Genomic DNA, 27,803 nt, shown 5'->3' on the forward strand with positions numbered 1-27,803 from the left:
ATTTGATTGGGTTTGCATCCTTTTATACTTTTTATGAAGTTTTCAATAATTTATAATCGTAATTTTGTTTGAGTATATAGTTATGATTACAATAACATGTATGTCCAACCGCATCTATAAGATGACATAAGCGTGATGATTTTATTTACATTGGTGAAGATGACCATGCAGAAGAAATATTCACGACCCTCAAGAACTTATCTGTTGTGTATTGCGCAAGTCCCCCATGATACAATAGGAGCTTCCCGATTTTTTTTAGGATCTCAGAACTAGCAAGTATCTCCTAACAAAGTAAAGAAAACTAGGATCTAAGAAAGAAAGAAGAAAATGATAAGAGGTGAGAAGAGAAAATGAGGCACTGAAAAAATGGAAGATGTGTGAATTATGTATTTCAAAAGAGCCTTGGGGCACCAATTTATAGGTGTAGAAGCATGAGTCATAAACATCAGCCCACAAGTTGTGGAGAAGATCTCACAATGTTCACTTGAGTCCACCAATGAAGAAGCCATCTTGCGGAACTTGAAGCACACTTATAGGGTAAAATGCAACACCAAATCTGCAAAGTTTCAACGAAACGAAAAACCACATTTCGTTGGCTTGGTTTTGTAGAGAGAACCAGAAAAGAATTTGGGTTCTATTTTGGCGAATAACAATCCTTTTACAATACACACAAACCTAGACAATCAGCTTTAGTGATGAACATTTGGCAAGTGAACCAATCGTTAACGTAGTAATAAAATCTCATCCTCTGGGATTGACTTGTTGAATACTAGATTCCTAATTTACTTAATTTTGAGCAAATGCGAATCAATAGAATTGCAAGCATAAAATTTATAACAAAAACTTTAATCAATAGAAGAATCGTTAGAGGATTGATTTCGTACTTCTTCCTATAGAATGATACTCCTTTCCAATCGATGCAAGCAATGTAATCATCCACTTGAGTTTACTGAGAGTTGTTTTACCCCTAATCCCTTAGTAGGTAAAATCTATTTATTGAATTCGAACCCCCAATTCCTTAGGTTAATTTGCAAAAATTCAATAAAATCATGAAAAATCAATAATCATCTCTATTGCAAACCAATTAGATATGCCCAATTTTCCAATTGTGACATAATCTAACATGTCTTGTTTATAATCGCAAATAATCCCTAATTTCCCAATTATGAAATTGTTCATAAATAAACGATAAAACCATAAACAGAGCACTGAGATGAAGGACATTAACAAAACATCAAAGTAAAGAGTAGAACCTATAATCCAAAGTCTTACATCAATCCTCCAAAAAAGAGAAATTAGTTCTGCATAATGAAAAGAAAAGAAAAACTCCAAACGGTAGCCAAAGCAACAGACGAAAAATAGAAAGGAAGAAGAAGTTTTTTTTTCGTGAACGCCTTCTTTTTATATTTTCCCCACGTTCTCTCCTTTACTGAGATGATTTTCTCTCCCCTCTATCTGTTTCTCCTCTATCTCTCCTCTTTATATTTTCTTTTCCTTTTAAATCTTTGTCAGTCCACGTAATCTTTAAGTTTTTTGGTAGAAAATCCACAGGTTGTGGAACAAGCCACTTATGGAACACGCTGTTTTGCACATGATCTTCTGAAGCAAACTCCATAGGTTGTGGAAAAACCCACCAGGCACATGTGGAACGTACTATTTTGTATCCTCCAATTCGTTGCAAAACACCACAGGTCGTGGAAAAATCCATGAGGCACCTGTGGAACAAACTGTATTGAAACTCGCATCTTTGAAGCCCATTCCAAAAGTCGTGGAAGACTCCACCAGGCACTTGTGGAACATGTTGTTTTATGTCTAACTTACTCCCTTCAGACCTGTTTACACAAACAACGCACCAATCCAAATGTATGATCTAAAACTAGATAATGCATGATGGAATGAGTCCAATAATGAACAAATGAATAAAAATGCCCTAAACTAGAGGATGAATATACCTATAAAGAAAATGTAATGAAACAACATAACAAATGCAAACAGAATGATGAGTTGGTATCTAATCTCAAATCTAAATTCATCCAAAAATATTCCAGATACACACATTCCACATATGTTGGGTCCCTAAGTACAATTTAATCAATGAGTAAAGACACAAGACACTAAGGAGGAGAATCTTTGATGTGTTTTTAAATTTCTCTGCAAAAAGATATCTTTTTAGGTTTCTAGCCTAGAAAACACTTACCTGCTAACTAAGCATGGATCCTCCACTCAAATGCTTTGCACTTATCACACCCAATCTCAAAGGAGTGTCTTTTTTCCCAGTAACTAACAGTCTCAAAGGCATGTCTATTTCACTTATTATTATTAATAATTATACTCTCCCTTTTTTTATTTTTTTTATCTTTTTTTTATGTTGTGAAATTGACAAACATTTCTCCAGTAGCCAAATACAGTGAGTGTCACCTTAGAAACCTAAAAAGAACCTCTTTATGTCTATCACTAAAAAATTATCTTCCTTACATGTCAAGTGTCAAGACCTCCTCTTGTGTAGTGTGTGAGTTCCCCAACAATAATCTAATGTGCTTCCCAAAATATAATTGAATAAACTTAGACTTGAGTTAGATTGATGTGTATGTGATGCAAATGAAATGCAACAACTAACATGCAAGTGACCCTCCCAAGCTTAGATGTTTAAGTTGTCCCGAACATAAACAAAATAATTAAGAATAGAAGGGATATAACTCACAAAATTACTGGTGGTGGAACCAGTGCATTGTTGTTAATGTTGAAAATAGCTTTGCTTGTGACGTGACGAGGTTGTTGTTGCTTTAAAATTGGAAAAGTCTACAACCCATGACAAAGTATTAATAACTAGAAACTTCTCATCTAGAAACACCGCTAAAATAGGTTGAACATCATGGTCATCCTCATTAAACTTCAGTCTTGAAAGGTAATGAGTTATCAAATGTTGTTTCCCTTGCTTATCTCGAATTTCCATGTCAAACTCTTGCACTAAGAAAAATCCAATGGATTGATCGTGGCTTGACGTCCTTGGATATCTCTTCACCTCCACATTCACTCTTGTTTAAGTCTATTCTTCTTGTAGTACTGAACAATGGCTTGAGAACATCTAGTTGATATGCACAATGTACCACTTCTTCATCACTCACTTCTGCACTCAACTCCTTTGTTTGCATTCTAGATAACAAAGTTCTCTCTAGTGGATTTTTCCTCACATGATTATCCAGTTTCTCCAACACAGGAGACTCAATTATTTCAGCTCGAAAACAATCCTTCTTGTCCACCTTGTGCTTTACTGCTTCATTTATGGAGAATGTGACTTTGTCATCAACTACTCTTAACATCAATTCACCTTGTTGTACATCTATCAATGCTCTTCTTGTGGCTAAAAATGGCCTTCCCAATATAATTTGGACTTTAGCATCTTCTTCTATGTCAAGGACCACAAAATCCACTAGAAAGATAAATTTATCAACCTTTACTAAGATGTCCTCCACTACTCCATAAGGATAAGCCACTGAACGATCTGCTAATTAGAGAGTTATCATAGTGGGCTTCATTTCTCCAATACCCAACCTTTTAAAAATGGATAAAGGCATCAACTTGATGCTTGCTCCAAGATCACACAATGCCTTGTTCACCACTATATTTCCAATCTCACATGGAATCACAAAGCTTCCTGGATCCTTCAACTTGGGACGTAACTTTTGTTTAATTATTGCACTACACTCCGCTATGAGAATTATGGCTTCATCTTCTTGAAGCTTCCTTTTCTTAGACAACAAGTCCTTCATAAATCTAGTATAGCTTGGCATTTTCTCCAATGCCTCCGCAAATGGGATATTAATGTGGAGCTTTTTAAAGACATCAAAAAATCTTGCAAATTGCTTCTCTTAATCTTTCTTCTTCAACCTTTGAGGGAATGGAATAGTAGGAACATATTCTCTCATTTTTCCTTTTTCACTCTCTTTTACAATCTCATCTCCTTGTGCATTTTTCTCACTACCCACATCACTTTTTTTCTCATTTTCTACCAACCTCCCACTCCTCAATTGAATTGCCTTACATTGCTCCTTTGGATTTGGAATGGTGTCACTAGGGAATGTTCCAAGAGATCTCTCCGAGATTTGTCGTGAAAGCTGACCAATTTGATTCTCCATCTTCCGGATTGAAGCTTCTTGATTCTTGAGATTAGTCCTTGTCTCATTCATGAAATTAGAAGTCTGCTCCACAAATGTTGAGGTTTGCATAGTTAATTTCTCCACAGCACTATCCAAAGTAGACATCTTGTTTCCTTGGTTACTAGATTGTGCTTGATATTGATAAGGAGGCCTTGGTTGATTGGATTCATTCGAACCACTCCAAGGTGTGTTTGGTGGGCTCCTCCAATTTGAAAAATTATTAGCAAACTGATTTTGTTGTTGACCCATTCCATTCACCTGCGCCTCTTGTTGAGTTACTTTACACTCACCATTTTGATGCATTCCTCCACAAAAATCACATAGAAGAGACGTTGTATTAACTGTATTTGCTTGCATATTACCCAACTTTTGCGTCAGCTCAGTAATTTTTTGTGTTAACAACTTGTTTTGGGCAAGGATAGCATCCAAGGTATTAACCTCCAAAACAAATTTTCTATTTTGCCAATCAAACTGCATATTCACTGTATTACTTGCTATTAAATCAATAGTCTCCAAAGCTTCCTCAGGTGTTTTCAAATTAAACGATCATCCACTTGCCGCATCCAGAATTGCCTTAAAAGATGGTGCAAGACCATTATAGAATATTTGGACTTGCAACCAATCTGGTAAAGCATGATGTGCACATTTCCTCAGTAGCTCCTTGTACCTTTCCCAAGCCTCGTACAACGATTCAGTTTCTTGTTGCACAAAAGTAGTGATTTCATTCCTCATTCTCGCTGACTTGGATGGAGCAAAGTATTTGGTTACAAATTTTGTAGCCATATCTTCCCATGTAGAAATACTGCCTTTAGGTTGTGTTTGAAGCCAACTTTTAGCTTTATCCCGTAATGAGAAAGGAAAAAGCCTCAAGCGGATTGCATCATCCGAAACTCCATTAATCTTCAAAATGTCACAAATGGCTAGAAAATTCTCCATATGAGAATTAGGATCCTCTGAACCAGCACCTCCAAATTGATTCTACTGGATGACTTGTAATAGTGCAAGCTTGATTTCAAAATTATTGGCTTGAATAGCAGGTCTCACGATGCTCCCTTGGTAATTATTTGTATTTGGCATCGAGTAGTCAAGTAGAGTCATCCTCATAGGTTGTTCCTCAGCCATTATTGATATGTGCTCTTTCTTATCAATTGATGGCCCTACTTTTCTCTCTTGCTTCTTCTTTCTTGCGATACTCCTATTGCATCTAGTAGTACGTTCAATTTCTGGGTCAAAAAGCAAGATTTTTTCTGCAATTGTACCTTGCATAAACAACTTAAAGACACAAGATTCTAACAAAAAAAATCATGTGAAAAAAAATTAACAACAAACAAGATAATTAAAATAGAGAAAACAAAAAATTGAAAACACAAACAATTTTAACTACCTAAAAATTAAAACTCAAATCTCAAGCAAATTAGATCACTAATATAAACAGAAAAATCAATCTCCGACAACGGCGCCAAAAACTTGATGAACGTTTGGCAAGTGAACCAATCGTTAACGTAGTAATAAAATATCGTCCTCTGGGATTGACTTGTTGAATACTCGATTGCTAATTTACTTAATTTTGAGCAAATGTGAATCAATAGAATTGCAAGCATAAAATTTATAACAAAAACTTTAATCAATAGAAGAATCGTTAGAGGATTGATTTCTTACTTTTTCCTATAGAATGCTACTCCTTTTCAATCGATGCAAGCAATGTAATCATCCACTTGAATTTATTGAGAGTTGTTTTACCCCTAATCCCTTAGTAGGTAAAATCTATTTATTGTATTCAAACCCCCAATTCCTTAGGTCAGTTTGCAAAAATTCAATAAAATCATGAAAAATCAATAATCATCTCTATTGCAAACTAATTAGATATGCCCAATTTCCCAATTGTGACATAATCTAACCTGTCTTGTTTATAATATCAAACATTGCCAAATTTTCCAATTATGAAATTGTTCATAAATAAGCGATAAAACCATAAACAGAGCACTGAGATGAAGGAAATTAAGAAAACATCAAATGTAAAGAGTAGAACCTATAATCCAAAGTCTTACATCAATCCTCCAACAAAAAGAAATTAGTTCTGCATAATGAAAAAAAAAAAAAAAAACTCCAAACGGTAGCCAAAGCAACAGACGAAAAATAAAGAGGAAGAAGAAGACGTTTTTTTTTTTGTGAACGCCTTTTTTTTATCTTTTCCCCATGATCTCTCCTTTGCTGAGATGATTTTCTCTCTCCTCTAATCGTTCCCCCCTATCTCTCCTCTTTATATTTTCTTTTCCTTTTAAATCTTTGTCAGTCCACGTAATCTTTATGTTTTTCGCTAGAAAATCCACAAGTTGTGGAAAAATTCACAGGCCACCTATGGAACATGTTGTTTTGCGCATGATCTTCTGAAGCAAACTCCCTAAGTCGTGGAAAAACCCACTAGGAACCTGTGGAACTGTTTTGCATCCTCCAATTCGCTACAAAAAACCACAGGTCGTGGAAAAATCCACGAGGCACCTCTGGAACAAATTGTTTTGAAACTCGCATAGTTGAAGCCAAATCCACAAGTCGTGGAAGACTCCACGAGGCACTTGTGGAACATGATGTTTTGTGTCTAACTTACTCCCTTCAGACCTATTTACACAAACAACGCACCAATCCAAATGTATGATCCGAAACTAGATAATGCATGATAAAATGAGTCCAATAATGAACAAATGAATAAAAATGCCCTAAACTAATGCATGAATATACCTATATATTATATGCTCATCATTTAGTAGCTTGGTCCAAGTTCCATTTAACTCTTCAACTCCCTTGTCACGTGTGCCCAACTGTAGTCTATAACCAATTTTGCCAATCTTCTTTTAACTCCCTTGACTGCTAGGTGTTCCCCAATTCTATTCACGGGAACGAAGGTACTTGTTGTAATGCATGAAAGAAATGAAACTTCATAAAAAGCAAAGCTAACAACTAGAACGTATCTATATCAATGAATATATGTAAGAAATGTAAATAGAATTAGCCAAATGAAGTGGATGCAACCTCTATATCAAAACCAAACAGAATGCAATATGTATACTAAGCTTATGCAATGAAAACACTAAGAATGAATCACCTAAATTTTTGATAGCAAAAGAAATGAACTGTTAGCTGACTAAAATTGAATGTAGTAAAAGAAACCATGATTTTTACATTGAGTTTTCTCCTTTTTCTTTTTGGTTTGCATTTTGGTTTGGTCCTCCTTGAGTTCCTTAGGTGTGAGAGGTAATAGTGTGATCTTTTTGCCTTGAAACAAGAAGGTAAACTTATTGGAATAGTGATTGATGTCGTACCTAACCAAATAAAATTGTTTAAATGCAGTACTTGAAGTTCTTCCAAGGTCGTCTCCAAGAGACCATTATTTCCTATGAAAAGTTTCACATAATTGGGAGGGGTGGCAAATCCAACAAAACAGCCTGAGCAAGCAATAAAATAGTGAACAAAATGTGTTGACTCATTGATTCAAATACAATTCCATTTTTCATAGGAAACAAAATCAATGCCCTGATTTACTCTTATTCCACCCAAATATAAACAACTAAGTGAAGTTTAAATCGAGTTTCATTATGTGATTAAGCAAAGCACACATTACTTAATCAACCCCATTGATTAAGCATTTGTGAGAACATTAAAACACAACAACCTACAAAAATTAAGCATGAACAGATGTTGTTTTAAATGCAAGAACACAACTTGAATATTAAGCATGCCCAAATTTCGTGATAATTCACTAAGCACAAATGAAGAGCAGCAGAAACACACAACAAAAATGGCTAAATAGAACCTCAAAGATTCATTTGCATTCTGCTTAGGAAATCAACTAAAAGGTCAGCCCTCCATGGAAATAAAGTTGCAACAGAATAGCAAAACGAAATACATCATTCAATGGAACAAAAAAGAAGAAAATGTGAACCAATGAAAGAAGATAAGCTGAAAATGTGAACGTGAAGAAAGAAAACCAAAAACTTTAGCTTTCTTTGTTTAGTGTTTTTCTTGCTTGTCATTAGGATCTTAGTTTTTTCATTTGAAGTTTCTTTTTCTTGCATCTCTTAGTGTGGTTGGCGTGACGTGAATCCATTTGTGCTTGCTAGTCTCTTAAGGTTTTATGACCTAGAGTTTACACTCTTGTAGAAGAGCTCGAGTGCTAGCCTAACCTTGTTGCTTTGTCTGAGAGAACCAAACACTTTTGGGCAAATAATTTTTGTTAATTTGGCCTCGAATTTTAGCTTATTTAACTTGTTTTATATTCTCTTGTCTCAGTTTGAGCTTGTGTTTGTAGGGAAAGATAAATTTAAAGGACATTGAAGAGATGTCACTAATGAATTACACACCTAACCAAGGGGAAGCCTTGATTGAGCACCATAATAATCAATAGAGTTTGGTGAGACTAAAGAGCAAATGAAGGTATCTAGGACGGGAAGCATCAAGGAAATCCTAAAGGCCAAGAATGAAAGTGAAAAGCAACTAAGAGAAACCATCCATAGATTTGAGAGGCTTGAGATTCAAAGATAAGAAAGACACATTAGGAGGAGAAGAAGCCCCTCATCCGAGAAGTACCATAGTAGAGGGTGAAGGAGGAATTATCAAGGAAGAGATAAGAGGTGCAACTTAACACCAAGGAGGCCACCACCATTGATCAAAACCCTTAAGTTGCAAGGAGACAACGATCCTGACATTTACTTAAAGTGTGGTAAAAAAAAAGTAGACCAAATTTTCAATGTACATCAAGTAAGGGATCAAGAACAAGCAGACTTAATAGTGGTATAATTTGAGGGATATGCCATGACTTGGTGGCATCAAAGGTTTAATGGGGCTAGATTTGTACCCTTTTACTATAGCAGGGAGACTTTTTTTTAAGCTCCAAAGGTTTCAATAAGGGTCAATGTGTGTGAATGATTGCTCCAAATTGATGAAGTCTTTACTCCTCAAAGTGGACTTAAAATTTGAAAGTGAAGAGGAAAAGGTAGCTAGGTTTTTATGTGGGCTTAAGAGGAAAATTCAAGATGTGGTAGAATTGTATGAATACTCTCTTGAGAAGGTTTTACACTTGACTTTCAAAGTTGAAACTCAATTGAAAAAGAAAAATGAGACCAAGAGTAGTAGCTCATACTATGACTACTACAATAGTAGTTGGAAAGGAAAGGAAAAGAAACATAATAAGAATCCTTCCAAGTAATCCCAAGACCCACTTACCAACTAGGACCAACTTGCCTATAACTTCTCAAAAAACTCATAATTCTTTTGAAGGTTCAGGGTCAAGTTCTATAAAATGTTTTGAATGTTTGGGATATGGACATATAGCTTCAAATTCTCCTACCAAGAGAACCATGACCATGAACACTAAAGAAGAAGTAGAGAGTGAACATTCTTGTCGCCTTTGCCCTAAGAAGTCTTCCTCCCACACTTCTTCTTCTTCCTCTTCAAGTGAGGATGAGATAAAATTAAGTGAAGAAGACTTGTTAGTGATAAGGCTCATGCTAGGACAAGTGATGGAAACTCACTTCACGCAAGTTGAAGGAGAATCCATGGACATGATGAACGAGTTACAAAAGCACATAAAGATGAAAAAAATGGTGCTTTGAGAATGGTATGGGTGTGTGTCTTGAATGAGGTTAGGCCAATCATCAAGGAAAATGTCTAAGTGAAGTCAAGAAGAGAGACTATCCTAGTGAACTTAGAATGGGATATCTACAAATTTGACAGAATATTTGTATATTATTTCCAAGTTGAATTTACATTGCTTGAGCACTCATATTTATAGAATTTTATGAGTGAACCCAAGTTTGAAAAGGATTCAAAGAACCTTGAAACTAACAAGCTCTAGAACATTTAAGAATGACAAATGAGTTGTCAAGTTCATGCACTAAGTTAAGTACCTAATGCATGTACCTTTCAAAGTTCTTTGGCCTCCAAGAAAAATCGTAAGGGTTACTTGAGGCCCAAGCAAGCCCAAAGAACACCTAAATTTGCTTGGTCAGTCAAAAGTTAGCTTGTAAAGCCAAAATTGCACATTTGTAGGGTGCTGCACAAATTAATTGATTAGGTTATTTACATAATCAATTAAATTGAGTTTTCACACTAAAATTGGCCAAAATACAAGGCCTAAAGGAAATATAAGCTTGGCCAAGATACAAGGCCTAAAGGAAAGAGTTATTTACATATTTTTACAAAGCTAAAAGAAGGGAAAAATAAGGTTAATAAGATATTCTACATAAGAGTAAAGTTCTTTGAAGTCCTTCTTCTTCCATTCTCCCAACCACGGATCATGTTGCATTTTCCTCGAGTCCTCTCAAAGAGAAAACATTTTCCATACAAGGTGTTTTATCAATAACAAGTTAGACTCCATCATAGTAGATGGAAGAAGTTGTGTGAATGTGGTTAGCACAAGGGTTGTGGTTAGCACAAGTTATTTTTAGGTTTTATTGTGAAACATTTTTGGGCTTGGACATCAATTCTTGGACTGAAAAGAGTTTTTCCATGTTAGTTGTGCCATGTGTGCTACTTTTCCATGTCGACATTAGTGTTAGGACTAGATTCCACGTCAACTGCCATAAGGATTAGTTTGAATCTTTTTTTTCTGTCTTGTAATTGTGGACCAGACTTGGTTCCATTACGGTTTTAGCTGCTAAATGATGTGACCACGTGAGGGGTTAACTTTCCAAACTATACATTTTTCAAATTATTCATTCTGCACTTTTGTTTTTGAAGAGACAACACCTAACTAGGGGGTTTTCGTAATCATTTGACAACACTATCAAGAAGACTACCACAAACAATGCTACGAATGAAGACTCTATGGAAAGTATTTTGAACATGCACTTACAGAGACCAATCAATCATGCATATTCCAAAGAAGACTAGGTCCAAAATAATGATGGAACTAAATTGCCATACAATCAAACACTCAAGTCATGCAAGCTAGAATCATAGTACTCCAGATTTTTTTTTCATTTTTTAGTTCAAGAAAAAGTAAATGATTTGTTGGTATCGCGCAGCGGAAGGTTTAAGCGTTTGGACAAAAACCAAGAGGGGGGTGAATTGGTTTTAGGTAATAAAATGAATAATTTAAAATTTTTCAGAAATTTATCAATTAAATCAAATATTAATTTCTTTAAACACAATAATAGATGAAATAAAGAGATAGAGAAGAAGATTGAACACAAGTATTTATACTGGTTCGGATCAAAAGACCCCACGTCCAGTTGTTAATCTCTCAAAAACGAGATTAACTAAATCACTAACAAATAACAGATTTGCAATAAGATAGTAAAAGAGTAAGGAAAGAAAACACCTCTCTTGAACACACAAGAGATTAACACCTTTCTCTGAATCACACAGAGAACCTTGACCTTAGCTTTCCTAGCAACAGCAGTAGCACTCAATCTCCTAGAACACCTCTCAGGAAAAGTTATCGCTCTACCCATACTAGGTTTTTCAAAGCTTCTTTTGAGAACACTCAGAGAAGTCTCTTGCAGTCACAACACTAACACTCTAGCTTCTCAAAAAGGTTAATGCGAAGTAACACTGAGGTTCCTTAAATAGGAGTTCCAAAAATTAGGTCAAAAAGCTAAATAGTCACGCCCAACTGACTAGGAATTCCAGTGTGGTTTATGAAAGACAAATTTTTGAACAGATAATCGATTATCAGAGGTGATAATCGATTATTCAAGTGCTTTCTTTGAAAAAATTGGTTCAGTTCAGGATAATCGATTATCCTAAGTGATAATCGATTATCACTTTGATTTTTCGAGAAATACCATAATTTTCTTGTACAATATTGATTCTAACTAATCTAAATACACTTTACAAGATATCTTTAAGCACAACAATACATATTCTTCATATTGACTTCCAGATGGCTTTCAGGCTTCTTTTATCATCATCAAAATCTTGCTTCGGCATTTAGACTTGTATTGCTTTTGCCAGCAATCTCCCCCTTTTTGATGATGATCAAAACAATATGTTTAAAGTATTTGCAATCAAAATATCTTACAAGTAGATTTGTTAGTACCACTGTTTGGTTTAAACTTTTAAACTTTTTCTCCCCCTGTTTTGATCATATGAAAAAAGTTTTAATAGAGAAGCTCCCCCTCAATTAGACAACTAAGAATAACAATAAAAATAGACTTTTATTAAGAAATAATAAAATTGGAAAATAAATTACAATAGCAAATAAAAGATAACTATGATGTAGACCTTTAAAAGTCTTGACTCATGTCATCACCTTCATCATATTTATCAAACTTATGTTCTAAATTATAAATCCTAGAATCTAGTCCTCTAATTAAGCCAGTGACTTCTTCATGTCGGTGAGTGGAGAGAAGAAAGAATTCTTCAAGTCTCTGGTTTAGGTTTAAAATGTGATCCTCTAAACAAGAGGATGAGCCACCAACACCACTTGATGATCCAATATTTGTGTCAACAGGAGGAATAAGAGCAGTGGGAGGATTCTCTTCTTCTTCATTGTCAGAGGAAGGCATATCATCCTTGTGAATGTAGGTATTCCCAAAAGGAATAAATTTCATCTGCTTCAAGGAGTTTTCTGTAATTTTGTTTGCCTCAGTGGTCTTATGAGATTGTTCATCAGAGACATTTACCCCTTTTGTACTCACAAATATGAGAGATGAGCAAGGAATACGGGAGTGGATATTGAGGCAATCTCTTGGCTTTGAGCATGGTGTCAAGAATGATGTTAGGCCAATGGATAGGAATGTGGTTGAGCATGGCATAGATGATCATAAGATCCGCTTCACTGCACTGTGCGTGATTTGTACCACGTGGACATAAAATCCAAACAATGAGATAGTGAAGTAGACGCTCATCGATTTTGAGAGGTCCGGCTAGCAATTGGCGGCCTATTTCTTGACCCTAGCGTCGCATAAAGGATCTATAAGAGAATATTCGGTTGAACCCTTCAATGCCAGCAGTGAGGATTGGAGATGTGCCATCATGAATGGGAAATTGAGCAACATTTTCCCAAATATCATCATCCAGAATAATATCAACACCTTTTACCTTTGTAAAACCTACTCCATCTCTGAATTTGTAATTGAAATAGAACGATCGTACCAAATCGGGGTAGTAGGTGCCATCCATCTTTGTGAAGAATTTGACCCCTTGTTCAGTAAGAAAATTAGGAATTGTGAAATGGCGATTGACAAACCATTGAGACTGGATGAATTTCGGAGTGATGAGGGGCTTGTCTTTCCACAATGTGATGAATTTAGATCTTCTGTCTTCATCTGAAATCCATCCTTCAATGGAGGTAGTCCTAGGTGCAGTTGAGTGTTGAGAGGCATGAGATGCAGTCCTTCTGTGGGTAGGAATCTTCCGACGAGAGGGTTCAGCCATGGTTGAGGTAAAGGAGAGGGAAGCTTTGAGAGTTTTTTGAGAAAATGAGAGGTTCTTAAGTGTTGAGAGTGAGAAAAGAGTATTCTGGCGACCAAAGTGGCTGATATATATAGAGAAGGGTCTCCAACGACCATATACACGTGATTTAATGCAAATCTAGCCGTTGCAACGACTAGTTTTTGAATTTATTTGGTCCAACGACGTGTAATAATCGATTATCAGAAGGTGATAATCGATTATTGGTTCATGAACTAGGCAAAATATGAATCCTAAGTGATAATCGATTATTCCAGTGAGTTTTTGATTTTCGGCTCAGATTTGAGGATAATCGATTATTGCCCCAAATAATCGATTATTACAAAACGTTTTTGAATTTTAAGGTTGAGAATTTAAGGATAATCGATTATTGCCCCCAAATAATCGATTATTCCAGAATTTTTTGGGATTTTTTAAGAGTGGCTGATAATCGATTATTGATACTGATAATCGATTATTGACGCTATTCTTCAGATTTTTAAGGAAATTGAGTTTTTGGCAATTTTAAGAGATCTCTAATATGCCTAAGTCTCTTCTTAGTTCATAAAATATATCTTTAGCTAAAGGTTTGGTAAAGATATAAGCTAATTGATGCTTTGTATCTACATATTCTATCTCACAATTCCCTTTATTTATGTGATCTCTTAAGAAATGATGCCTTATTTCAATGTGCTTTGTCCTAGAGTGCATTATGGGATTTTTGGTTAAGTTAATAGCACTGGTATTATCACATTTCAGAGGTATATGGTTTAGAAAGATATTATAATCTTCTAATTGTTGTTTCATCCAATGAATTTGAGACAGTTTCCAGCTGCTATGTATTCAGCCTCTGTAGTTGACAAAGCTACACAAGCTTGTTTCTTAGAGTTCCAAGAGACTAATGAACTTCCTAAGAGGTGACAAGTACCACTGGTACTTTTTCTATCTATTTTACAACCACCATAATCAGCATCTGAATAGCCTATCCAATTAGGAGATGCTCCTGAAGGGTACCAAAGTCCAAAACATGTAGTTCCTTTTAAGTATTTTAAAATTCTTTTTACTGCAGTAAGATGTGATTCTTTTGGATTGGCTTGAAAACGAGCACACACACATACAAATTGCATAATATCAGGCCTACTTGCAGGAAGATACAATAAAGAACCTATCATGCCTCTAAACATAGTTTGATTTACCTCTATTCCTGATTCATCTGATGAAGGATTGACCCCAACCAAGGATGGAGGCACATGCTTAAGAAGACTAAGCATGTTTAGAAAGGAAGTTCATTAATCCTTCATCCCTTTCATTTGTCTTTGTTATTTTTGATTCCCAAAGTTGACTTAGTTTAATAAACCTTAGTTGACTTGTTGACCTTTTACTAGGTTTGACTTGTTGACTATAGCTGACTTGACTTAAGCCAACATGCTAATCTATGTTTATTTTCTTTGTAGGTTAATTAGGAATAAGAAAGCAATGCTAGGTGGCGCATGGTGATTGGGGAGCATAAATGATGTGGAGAGAGTAAAGCAAAGGCATAAAGCATAAAGTAAAAGGCATAAAATAAGTGTACCTATGTACCTTTGGTCTCCTTTGTTTTTAGCACACTATGGCCACTTTTTGGAGACATATGAGACACATTCTTTTTCTCCTTTTGTGCTAGAACGAAATTAGCCTTGCACACACCATAGTTAGCTCTTTGTCTCTCATTTTTTGTAACCTTATTTGACCTAGTTTCTAGAAGCTAGGGTCAGGTTTTTGTAGAGACATCCTTAGGTATCTTTTATTTGCTTTGAGGCCCCTAAACTCATCTATATAAGGGGTGCTCCTAGACATGTAAAAGGGTTGAACATTTTGAAGTAAAAACACTCTTGTGTCTCAACCATTTGTGAGAGTTTCCTCCCTTGGGAGTGAATACTTTTAAGCCTTATCTTGCATAGCAAGTGGCGGCACACATCCACTCATCTTCAAGGTTGCCATGGCTTCTAGCCTAGCCTTGTAGTGGCGTGCTTCTCACATTTTTACCATTTCTTTCCTTTCCATTTTATTTTTTCTTCTTCTTTTAATTGTTCTTGATTTTCTATGGTTTATGTGCCTTCCATTTCCTTTTTGTTTTGAATCAATCCATCATCTTCTTCTCTTGAGCTTTGTGAAAGGAACCTTCACATCTAGATAGCTTGCTATCTTAATGTCCAGTGGGGATTTCGCTTAGCTTTCTTAATCAACTCACACCATATTCAATAATCTTAAAAAGGAACAAGATAATCCTTCATCTTTTGGTATCTAGAGCTTTGGTTGTCCTTGAATATGGTGTTTTCATGTTCTAACCTTTTCTTGTGTAGCTATCTTTGAATGGTCCACATAAAACACTACAACAAAAACGACTTTAGACAACGACATAAAATTATGATATAAATTATAAAAACCGTGGTCTAAAGATTAGACCACAATTTTTTAGGCGTGGTATAGGTGAGTGTAGCTATAGGTAATAGACAACGGTTTTTAGTATGACAATATTTTTAAAACCGTTGCTTAAAATTCTTACAATAGACAACAGTTTTACATGTTGATTTTATACCTTACCTATGTTTTTAGACCACATTTTTACTAGTTTTGCCACATAGTTTAAAGCAACAATTATATAATCATGGACTTTCATGATATTTATACATCATTTATAAAAATGTTGTTTATTATATATTTAGGCTACATTTATTTAGCCGTTGTCTATTTTAGTGTGGTCTAAACTATAAATTGTTGTAGTGAAAACAATGTTGGCAGAAACTGTTCACGATTTTAAAAGATTAAACTGCACCTACTCAGTGGTCCAAAAATTACGTTCTTGATGTCCAAAGAAAGCTCTGTTAGTCTAGTTTTTAACAAAAAAAGAACCAATGCATTTGGAGTTCTGTAGAGAGAGTTATGATTGAAATAGTGAGCAAAGGTCAGAGCTGCCGAGATCACCGCGAATCAACGTTTTTCAGGTTATGTTGGGCAGTTTTGGCTACTGTTTTTGTTACTCTTCTTACTCCTAAATGTTGTTGGATAACATGTCTTTGTGTGCTTAATCATTGACCTTCATTTCCAAAAGTTTAAATGCATGATAGCTACATGTTTGAGTCTTTAAATGTGCCTAACTTTTACTTGAGTCATATGTCATATGTTAGCTTGAAGTTTTCTTATTCTTGTTTTTCCAAGTATTTGAATCTTGCTTTCACTTTATGTCTTGCTTGATGTATGCTCCATGAAATTGATTTTGGCCTAAAACTTGAGGAACTAAGTGTTCAAGCCACCTAAAACTCTTTCTCACCATTTTATGAAACTAGTTGTGAAAAGAAGAAAATTTTTGCACCAAATATTGTCTAAAAACCGAGAGCAATCTTGCTCATTGGTGAACTAAAAGTGTGTTTTTCACTAAGTGTTATGCTACTAGTTTTCATGCTTGAGAAGTGGGTGATATTGACAAATTAGTTCCATGCTTTAACTTGGTTATGATCTTTCTTGGTGTATGCATGATTTAAGACTTGAAGATGCTTGTCAAGTGCTTTCCATAGAGTCTTTAAAATGTGTTTTTCTTGTTTTAGTCTTGTTAAAAGTTTTGTCTCAAACTTTTCTTCTTTAGAGTTTAGCATTTCTTGTTTTTGTGCTTTTCTTGCTTGTCTTTAGGTACTCTTGGTTTTGTCATAGTAAGTTTGTCTTCTTGAAATTCTAAGTGTTTGAACCGAGCCACTTGTATGCAAGAAAATGATTTTTGAACAAAGTGTTTTCTTCACTCCTTGGAGGAGCTTTGAGTGTAGCCTTGCCTTGTTACATTGGGAGAGTGATCTAAACACTTGGGTTACTTTTTGGGTTGGAATTGGTCTTGGTTTTCATGTTGTCTAACCCCTAATTGATTTATTTTGTTTTGGCTTTGAGTGTTTTGTTGTAGGAATCATGGCAAGTTCATCAAATGCACCTACTCCAAACAAAAACAATACATTGATGAGATTGCTTCGGGATTTGGAGTTGTCTAGGAAGGAGTCCTTTGAACAATTGAGAAAAGACAAGGAGCAAAGTGACCTAAGAATCCAAGAGCACATTCAAAGGCTTGAAGCTAGGGAGCAAGAAAGAGAGGCTAGGAAAAGAGGGCATTCTAGGCGCAACCCATCACAAGAGAAGCAAACTCCAAAGATTCCTAAGTTCTATGGAGGAAGTGATCCCAAAATCTTCCTTGATTGGGAAGCTAAAGTTGATCAAATTTTCAATGAAAACCATGTAAAGGATCAAGCACAAGTTGATCTAGTAGTTTTAGGATTTTTGGAATATGCCAATACTTGGTGGCATAAAGTTTGAAAGAATTATGACCAAGGGCCACCCGCGGCTTCTTGGATGGACATTAAAACTCTTATGCGCGCTAGATTTGTTCCTCCCTCCTATAGGAAGGAACTTCTTTTGAAGCTCCAAAGGCTTCACCAAGGTTCTATGAGTGTGAGTGAGTACTTTAAAGAATTAGAGTCTCAAATGCATAGGGTTGAAATAAAAGAAACTAACAAAGAGAAAATAAAAAGATTTGAGTGGTCTTAGGAGAAACATACAAGACCAAGTAGAGTTGTATGAGTACTCCACTCTTGAAAATGTTTTCACACTTGCCCTTGGGATTGAAATTCAATTGAAAAGAAAAAGAAGGGCAAGGAAGAGTTACTCACCCACCCACTACTTTAGTCACTCATGGAAGGGAAAGGATAAAAAGAAACATGATAAGTTCCCTTCTAACTCTCATCAAGAACCACCAAGTAAAAGTAAGTCTCCAAGTGATCACATTCACCATTCCACTTCTTCAAGATCAAGTTCCATTAAATGTTTTAAATGTTTGGGTTATAATCACATTGCTTTAAATTGCCCAACCAAGAGGACCATGATCTTAAAGAAGAGTAATGATGTTGAAAGTGAACACTCATCTCCACATTCTCTTTCAAAAGAATCTTCTTCCTCTACTAAAACTAAAATTTTTGAGAAAGACCCTATGTTATTAAGGCGCATGATAGGTCAAGATCAAAGTGAGCTTGAGCCAACTCAAAGAGAAAACATTTTTCAATCTAGATGCAAAATTAACAAATGGGTTTGCTCTCTAATTATTGATGGAGGAAGTAGTACCAATGTAGCTAGCACAAGGTTGGTGGAAAAGCTTAGCTTAGAGACCATTCCTCATGCTCAGCCCTACAAGTTTGCTTGGATAAGTAAAGAGGGAGAAATAGATGTCAATAAACAAGTCCTAATTAACTTCTCTATAGGAAGCTATAAAGATGAGGTGTTATGTGATGTTGTTCCCATGGAAGTCACACATATCTTACTAGGTAGGCCATGGCAATTTGATAAACAAACTTTACATGATGGTCATACCAACCAATACATTTTCTTCATAAATGGGAAAAAGACCACTTTACAACCTCTATCACCTCAAGAAGTTAATAAGGATAGAAATATAATAAGAAAAGATAAAGAAGAAAAATTAAAGGGGCAAGCTTTCACTAAGGTGTTACTTTCCTACAAAAAAATTCTTCCAAAGCAAGATGTGCATCACTCTTCCTTTTCTTCCCAAGCCAAAAAGGAAGGCCCAAAGCACAAGCAAGAGAGGAAGAGTACTCTAGAAAATAAAGATGGCCTAACCAAAGCTAATGGTAATATCCTTAGAAAGGATGGAATAAGAGCTCAAAAAAGGGAGGCGCAAATCCTCCCCCAAATCAAGTCAAGCTCCATCTACAAAGGCTTAAAGAATTTGTGGTCAAATTCTCTCCAAGGAGGGGAGGATGATGAAGGATTGACCCCAACCAAGGATGGAGGCACATGCTTAAGAAGACTAAGCATGTTTAGAAAGGAAGTTCATTAATCCTTCATCCCTTTCATTTGTGTTTGTTATTTTTGATTCCCAAAGTTGACTTAGTTTAATCAACTTTAGTTGACTTGTTGACCTTTTACTAGGTTTGACTTGTTGACTATAGTTGACTTGACTTAAGCCAACATGCTAATCTATGTTTATTTGCTTTGTAGGTTAATTAGGAGTAAGAAAGCAATGCTAGGTGGCACATGGTGATTGGGGAGCATAAATGATGTGGACCTATGTACCTTTGGTCTCCTTTATTTTTAGCACACTTTGGCCACTTTTTGGAGACATATAAGACACATTCTTTGTCTCCTTTTGTGCTAGAACGAAATTAGCCTTGCACACACCATAGTTAGCTCTTTTGTCTCTCATTTTTTGTAACTTTATTTGACCTAGTTTCTAGAAGCTAGGGTCAAGTTTTTGTAGAGACATCCTTAGGTATCTTTTATTTGCTTTGAGGCCCCTAAACTTATCTATATAAGGGGTGCTCCTAGACATGTAAAAGGGTTGAAGATTTTGAAGTAAAAACACTCTTGTGTCTCAACCATTTGTGAGAGTTTCCTCCCTTGGGAGTGAATACTTTTAAGCCTTATCTTGCATAGCAAGTGGCGGCACACATCCACTCATCTTCAAGGTTGCCATGGCTTCTAGCCTAGCCTTGTAGTGGCGTGCTTCTCACATTTTTACCATTTCTTTCCTTTCCATTTTATTTTTTCTTCTTCTTTTAATTGTTCTTGATTTTCTATGGTTTATGTGCATTCCATTTCCTTTTTTTTTTTGAATCAATTCATCATCTTCTTCTCTTGAGCTTTGTGAAAGGAACCTTCACATCTAGATAGCTTGCTATCTTAATGTCCAGTGGGGATTTCGCTTAGCTTTCTTAATCAACTCACACCATATTCAATAATCTCAAAAAGGAACAAGATAATCCATCATCATTTGGTATCTAGAGCTTTGGTTGTCCTTGAATATGGTGTTTTCATGTTCTAACCTTGTCTTGTGTAGCTATCTTTGAATGTTCCACATAAAAACAATGCTGGCAGAAATTGTTCACGATTTTAAAATATTAAACTGCACCTGCTCAGTGGTCCAAAAATTACATTCTTGATGTCCGAAGAAAGCTTTGTTAGTCTAGTTTTTAACAAAAAAAGAATCATTGCATTTGGAGTTCTGTGGAGAGAGTTATGATTGAAATAGTGAGCAAAGGTCAGAGCTGCCGAGATCACCGCGAATCAACGTTTTTCAGGTTATGTTGGGCAGTTTTGGCTACTGTTTTTGTTACTCTTCTTATTCCTAAATTTTGTTGGATAACATGTCTTTGTGTGCTTAATCAATGACCTTCATTTCCAAAAGTTTAAATGCATGATAGCTACATGTTTGAGTCTTTAAATGTGCCTAACTTTTGCTTGAGTCATATGTCATATGCTTCTTTGAGTTTTCTTATTCTTGTTTCTAAGTATTTGAGCTATTGCAGGAGATCTGTGCCTTTTGTTGTAGCATGCTCCTTGAAATTGATTTTGACCTAATTTTTAAGGAACTAAGTGTTCAAGACACCCTAAAATATCCTTCTCATCATCTTAAGTACCTAGTTTTGAAAAGAAAAATTATTTTCATGACCAAAAACAGTTTGGCCGAGAGCTAATGTGTTGCTTGGTGAATCCATTTGGCCATTTTTACTAGGTGTTATGCTACCAAATTTTATACTTGGATTTTGGGTGATATTGGCAAATTAATTCCATGCTTTAACTTGGTTATGATCTTTCTTGGTGTATGCATAATTTGAGGTATAATCTTGGCTTGTTCAAATGTTTTCCATAGAGTCTTTAAAAGTGTTTTTCATTGCTTTAGTCTTATTCAAGTTATGTCTTTAAAACAAAATTTCCTTAGAAGTTAAACTTTCTTGTTTTTGTGCTTTTCTTGCTTGTCACTAGGTGTTGTTTGTTATGTCTTAGTAGTTTTCTTTTCTTGAAACTCTTGGGATGTTGTGGTCGAATCACTTGTCTTGCATTTCAAAGGTTTTGAACAAGTTTTTAAAAGTGTTTGCTTCACTCCTTTGGTGGATTTTGAGTGCTAGCCTTGCTTTGTTACTTTGGGAGAGTGATCTAAACACTTGGGTTACAATTTGGGTTGGATTTGGTCTCAGTTTTCATGTTGTCTAACCTCTAATCCATTTATTTTGTCTCGGATTTGAGTGTTTTTGTTGTAGGAATCATGGCAAGTTCATCAAATGCACATACACCAAACAAAAACAATACATTGATGAGATTGCTTCGGGATTTGGAGTTGTCTAGGAAGGAGGCCTTTGAACAATTGAGAAAAGACAAGGAGCAAAGTGACCTAAGAATCCAAGAGCACATTCAAAGGCTTGAAGCTAGGGAGAAAGAAAGAGATCCTAGGAAAAGAGGGCATTCTAGGTGCAACCCATCACAAGAGAAGCACACTCCAAAGATTCCTAAGTTCTATGGTGTAAGTGATCCCAAAATCTTCCTTGATTGGGAAGCTAAAGTTGATCAAATTTTCATTGAAAATCATGTAAGGGATCAAGCACAAGTTGATCTAGTAGTTTTAGGATTTTTGGAGTATGTCAATACTTGGTGGCATAAAGTTTGTAAGAATTATGACCAAGGGCCTCCCGTGGCATCTTGGATGGACATTAAAACTCTTATGCGCACTAGATTTGTTCCTCCCTCCTATAGGAAGGAACTTATTATGAAGCTCCAAAGGCTTCACCAAGGTCCTATGAGTGTGAGTGAATACTTTAAAGAATTAGAGTCTCAAATGCGTAGGGTTGAAATAAAAGAAACTAACAAAGAGAAAATAAAAAGATTTGTGAGTGGTCTTAGGAGAGACATAAAAGACCGAGTAGAGTTGTATGAGTACTCCACTCTTGAAAATGTTTTCACACTTGCCCTTGGGATTGAAATTCAATTGAAAAGAAAAAGAAGGGCAAAGAAGAGTTACTCACCCAACCACTACTTTAGTCACTCATGGAAGGGAAAGGATAAAAAGAAACGTGATAAGGTCCCTTCTAACTCTCATCAAGAACCACCAAGTAAAAGTATGTCTCTAAGTGATCACATTCACCATTCCAGTTCTTCAAGATCAAGTTCCATTAAATGTTTTAAATGTTTGGGTTATAATCACATTGCTTTAAATTGCCCAACCAAGAGGACCATGATCTTAAAGAAAAGTAATGATGTTGAAAGTGAACACTCATCTCTCCATTCTCTTTTAAAAGAATCTTCTTCCTCTAGTAAAACTAAAATTTTTGAGAAAGACCCTATGTTATTAAGGCGCATGATAGGTCAAGATCAAAGTGAGCTTGAGCCAACTCAAAGAGAAAACATTTTTCAATCTAGATGCAAAATTAACAAATGGGTTTGCTCTCTAATTATTGATGGAGGAAGTAGTACCAATGTAGCTAGCAAAAGGTTGGTGGAAAAGCTTAGCTTAGAGACCATTCCTCATGCTAAGACCTACAAGCTTGCTTGGAAAGTAAAGTGGGAGAAATAGATGTCAATAAACAAGTCCTAATTAACTTCTCTATAGGAAGCTACAAAGATGAGGTGTTATGTGATGTTGTTCCCATGGAAGTCACACAAATCTTACTAGGTAGGCCATGGCAATTTGATAAACAAACTTTACATGATGGTCATACCAACCAATACATTTTCTTCATAAATGGGAAAAAGACCACTTTACAACCTCTATCACCTCAAGAAGTTAATAAGGATAGAAATATTATAAGAAAAGATAAAGAAGAAAAAGAAAAGGGGCAAGCTTTCACTAAGGTGTTACTTGCCTACAAAAAAAATCTTCCAAAGCAAGATGTGCATCACCCTTCCTTCTCTTCTCAAGCCAAAAAGGAAGACCTAAAGCACAAGCAAGAGAGGAAGAGTACTCTAGAAAATAAAGATGGCCTAACCAAAGCTAGGGGTAATATCCTTAGAAAGGATGGAACAAGAGCTCATAAAAGGGAGGCGCAAATCCTCCCCCAAATCAAGTCAAGCTCCATCTACAAAGACTTAAAGAATTTGTGGTCAAATTCTCTCCAAGGAGGGGAGGATGATGAAGGATTGACCCCAACCAAGGATGGAGGCACGTGCTTAAGAAGACTAAGCATGTTTAGAAAGGAAGTTCACTTATCCTTCATCCCTTTCATTTATGTTTGTTATTTTTGATTTCCTAAGTTGACTTAGTTGAGTCAACTTTAGTTGACTTGTTGACCTTTGACTAGGTTTGACTTGTTGACTATAGTTGACTTGACTTAAGCCAACATGCTAATCTATGTTTATTTGCTTTATAGGTTAATTATGAGTAAGAAAGCAATGCTAGGTGGCACATGGTGATTGGGGAGCATAAATGATGTGGAGGAGAGAGTAAAGCAAAGGCATAAAGCATAAAGAAAAAGGCATAAAGCAAGTGTACCTATGTACCTTTGGTCTCCTTTGTTTTTAGCACACTATGGCCACTTTTTAGAGACATATGAGACACATTCTTGGTCTCCTTTTGTGCTAGAACGAAATTAGTCTTGCACACACCATAGTTAGCTCTTTTGTCTCTCATTTTTTGTAACCTTATTTGACCTAGTTTCTAGAAGCTAGGGTTAGGTTTTTGTAGAGACATCCTTAGGTATCTTTTATTTGCTTAAAGGCCCCTAAACTCTTCTATATAAGGGGTGCTCCTAGACATGTAAAAGGGTTGAACGTTTTGAAGTAAAACACTCTTGTGTCTCAACCATTTGTGAGAGTTTCCTCCCTTGGGAGTGAATACTTTTAAGCCTTATCTTGCATAGCAAGTGGCAGCACAAATCCACTCATCTTCAAGGTTGCCATGGCTTCTAGCCTACCCTTGGAAAAGGGTTTTGTTCTGCCATAAGTCTTTGGCATGAGCTTAGCAAGAGTGCTCTTACCCAAGGCTTTGTTGAACGAGTGGAGTTGTTGCTTGTAAGTCTATAGAAAGCAGGGGGAAGGGACTTTTCCAAGAGGCGTTGTTGCTCATAAAAGGGAAAGTGGTTGGTTGTGAGAGAATCTCATATCGTTTGATATTACTTGGTAGTAATATTTTGATGATTACATGTTATGGTTTTGAGAATATGCGATAGTTGATATCTTGGATGAGTTATGTTATATTGTGGTAATGTTAGGTGAGTTATATGTTGATATACATGTTATATGATGTGTTAAATGGTTGGCTCACCCTTACATGTTTTTGGTTGTGGTTTCCACCTACGATGATCAACTTGTGTTATACTTGATGGATGTTGATGCAGATATAATTGGAGAAGCTTAGCTGTGAGGAGCTCATGGGGAAGCTTTTAGGTGTTTTTGAGACATTTGAAGAAAATGTTCCTTTGAATAAAATGCAATAGATTAGTTGGTTTTAGTTTTGAACTTGGAAGAAATTGGTACTAAGTTTTCTTGTTATGACTTAATTCGGTTTGGTTATTTCAATGAAGGTTCATTTGAATAATAAAGTTTCATCTAGATGAAATTTATTGACCGTGGACTTTTGAAATAAAATAATTGTGAAGTTCCTATTTAATAGGATGGTATTAGAGTTTTATGATTAGAAGTTTTGGAAAAAAAATTACATGTGGCATCTCGAAAGGGGTGTTACACACTAAAATAATAAGCATGACATTCATCATTTCTTTAAGAGTTCTATTCTTTCTTTTAGCTACTCCATTAGACTCAAATGAGTATGATGGGGTTACTTCACAAATAATACATTTTTTTTAACATAATAGCCATTCAATAATACATATACACCACCCTAGTCTAATTTAATCCTCATAATTTTCTTATTCAATTGATTTTCTACTTCTACCTTATAAGTTAAAAACATATCAACGACTTCATTCTTATGTTTGATTAAGTACACTTTGGTGTATCTAGCAGCTATAAAGGTTACAAAATAATTTTTACCATGGTTTGTCTTAAATGAACTAAATTAGTATTAATTAACCCTAACAATTCAGTTTGACGTTCTACAAAATGACAAGTTTTCTTTATTAATTTAGATTCTACACATATATCACATGTCCTAATATAGCATGCCACATATCATACGAGTCAACAATATAAGCAGAAGAATTTGATTCATTGACAATTTTAGAAATATTGAGTTCAAAGAGATCTTAATTACAATATCCCTTCCCCACAAACACGTTACTCTTTGTCATAGCAATCTTTTCAAATTCAAATGACATTGTAACCCCAACTTTTCCCATATGTGAGCTTTAAAAGAGCATTTCCTTTTCCTCGGACAAGAGTTATCCTAGAATCATTGAGATAAACATTTTCTTCTCCATTCCCCCACACTAGTGCAAGAAGTAAAAGCACTTCTATTTCCATAGATGTGCCTAGTAGATTACATAGACACATACACACACACACATACACACATAGACACACAAATACACAAACATACACACATAGGGACACACAAATACACAAACAAACAAAAAACACACACGCACATGCACACACCACACACACATTATAAGAAGTATTGCTCTTCGCCTCTTAGTTCTTTTTCAATTGACTTTCAACTTTTGAGGCCAAGTGTAAAATATTTTCAAGTGTTGAATACTCATACAACTCAACTAAATCTTGAATCTATCTTCTTAATCCACTCACAAACCTAGCTACCATTTCTTTTTCACTTTCAAATTGAAGTCCCACTTTTAAAATTAAGGACTCCATTAACTTGGCATATTCATCAACACACATGGACCCTTGTTGAAGCCTTTGGAGCTTCAAAAGAGCCTCCCTACTATTGTAGGAAGGAAAAAACCTAGTGTGCATTAAAAATTTAATGTCTCTCCAAGAAGCCACGAGTGGCTTTTGGTTAATATTGTGGTTAATATTGTCCATACATATTTGACGTCACCAAGTCATGGCATAGTCCTTAAATTCTAAGACTACAAAATCTAATTGTTCTTGGTCACTAACTAAATGAATGTTGAATATTTGGTCCACTTTTTGCTCCTATTCAATTTAGATGTTGGGATCATTCTCTCCTTTTAACTTGGGGATCTTGATAGGAGGTGATTGTCTTTGTGGCAATGAGTTATGCCTCTTTCCACCATCAAATTTGTGCCTTCTTCTTCTTTCACCACCAAAGGAGTCCTCAAATGAAGACAATCTTTTTCTTCTTCTTTTATCTTCTCTAAATTCAAGTATTTGAATATGTTCTTGAAGCATAATCTCACTTTGTCTCCTATCCGCCCTCATTTGGTCAAATGTTTGTCTTCTACTAATCTTCATTTCTCGAAGGATGTGTGCAAGGGTTTGTTATTCATTTGGTTGCATGATTGGAGTAACAATGGGATAAGAGTATATGACGTTGGTGATTCCTCTTCCTTTTTTTCAACTATCGAGTCCAAGTTCATCTTTCCCACACAAAACTCAATAGACCAAGGCCAAACGAAGGGGTTAGTGGCAATTTCCAACAACAACCTCAAACTAGATATCACCCAAAAAGCAATCATAAGTGTTTGATTCACACCCCAAAGCAAGACAGGTAAGGCTAGCACTCAAATTCCACCAAAGGAGTGAAGAAACACCTAAAAAAATTTCAAAATCCTTCCAAATGCAATCAATATGGCTAGGCCAAACACTCAAAAGAGGTTCATGGAAAGAAAAATACTAAGACAACACAAAGAGAACTTAAAGACAAGCTAGAAAAGCACAAAAACAAGAAAAGTTAAACTCTAAAGAGAGCAAAATTTGTGACAAAACTTTCAACAAGACTAACATAAGAAAAACACATTAAGAGATTATATGGAATAATACTTGAACATGCAACGTTAAGTCTTAAGTCATGCAAACACCAAGGGAGACAGTAACTAAGGTAAGCAATGGAACTAATTTGCCAATATCACCCAACACTTAAATATGCAAGCTAGGAGCATAACACAAAGAGAATTTTCAGATTTGAGTTCACCAAGGAGCAAGGTTGCTCTCGGGTTTGCACCAAAAAAGGGTAAACAAATTTTCTCTTTTCATAACTAGCTTCACAAAGATGGTAAGAAAGTGTTTTAGGTGTCTTGGACAATTAGTTCCTTGATTTTTAGGCCACAAATCAATTCTAGGGAGCATACATCAAAAAAGGCACGGAGTTCATGCAATATTCAAATACCTTGAACAACAATAACAAGAAAACTTCAAATGAGCATATGACAAAGGACTAAAAACAAAGTTAAGTACATTTTAAGACACTGTCAACATGTGAAGAAAATTTTAGCATGGTAACAACAAAGATAGCTCTCGACCAAACGTAAAATAAGCACCAAAAATCATGTTCCCATTTCACAAAGCAACATACGCCAAGAAGATGGGATTTAGATACTTAAACCTCATGTGAAGTGCAAAAATTTTGTGCACACCAAC

The 27,803-nt window shown here is 35.6% G+C and overlaps 1 non-coding gene and 1 pseudogene across 1 annotated transcript; one reads left to right on the forward strand and one right to left on the reverse strand.

Annotated features, from left to right (window-relative positions):
• Nucleotides 1-2,954: 2,954 nt before the first annotated feature.
• Nucleotides 2,955-5,423, reverse strand: LOC146886331 (uncharacterized; annotated as a pseudogene).
• On the forward strand, nt 4,786-4,892 carry LOC114186421 (small nucleolar RNA R71). The gene has a single exon (XR_003605078.1). It is a non-coding gene; the product is annotated as a small nucleolar RNA R71 (small nucleolar RNA).
• Nucleotides 5,424-27,803: the final 22,380 nt, after the last annotated feature.

Source organism: Vigna unguiculata, chromosome 5, assembly GCF_037176805.1.
Source record: "Vigna unguiculata cultivar grain cowpea cultivar isolate G323 ecotype 2 chromosome 5, ASM3717680v1, whole genome shotgun sequence".
Lineage (NCBI taxonomy): Eukaryota > Viridiplantae > Streptophyta > Magnoliopsida > Fabales > Fabaceae > Vigna > Vigna unguiculata.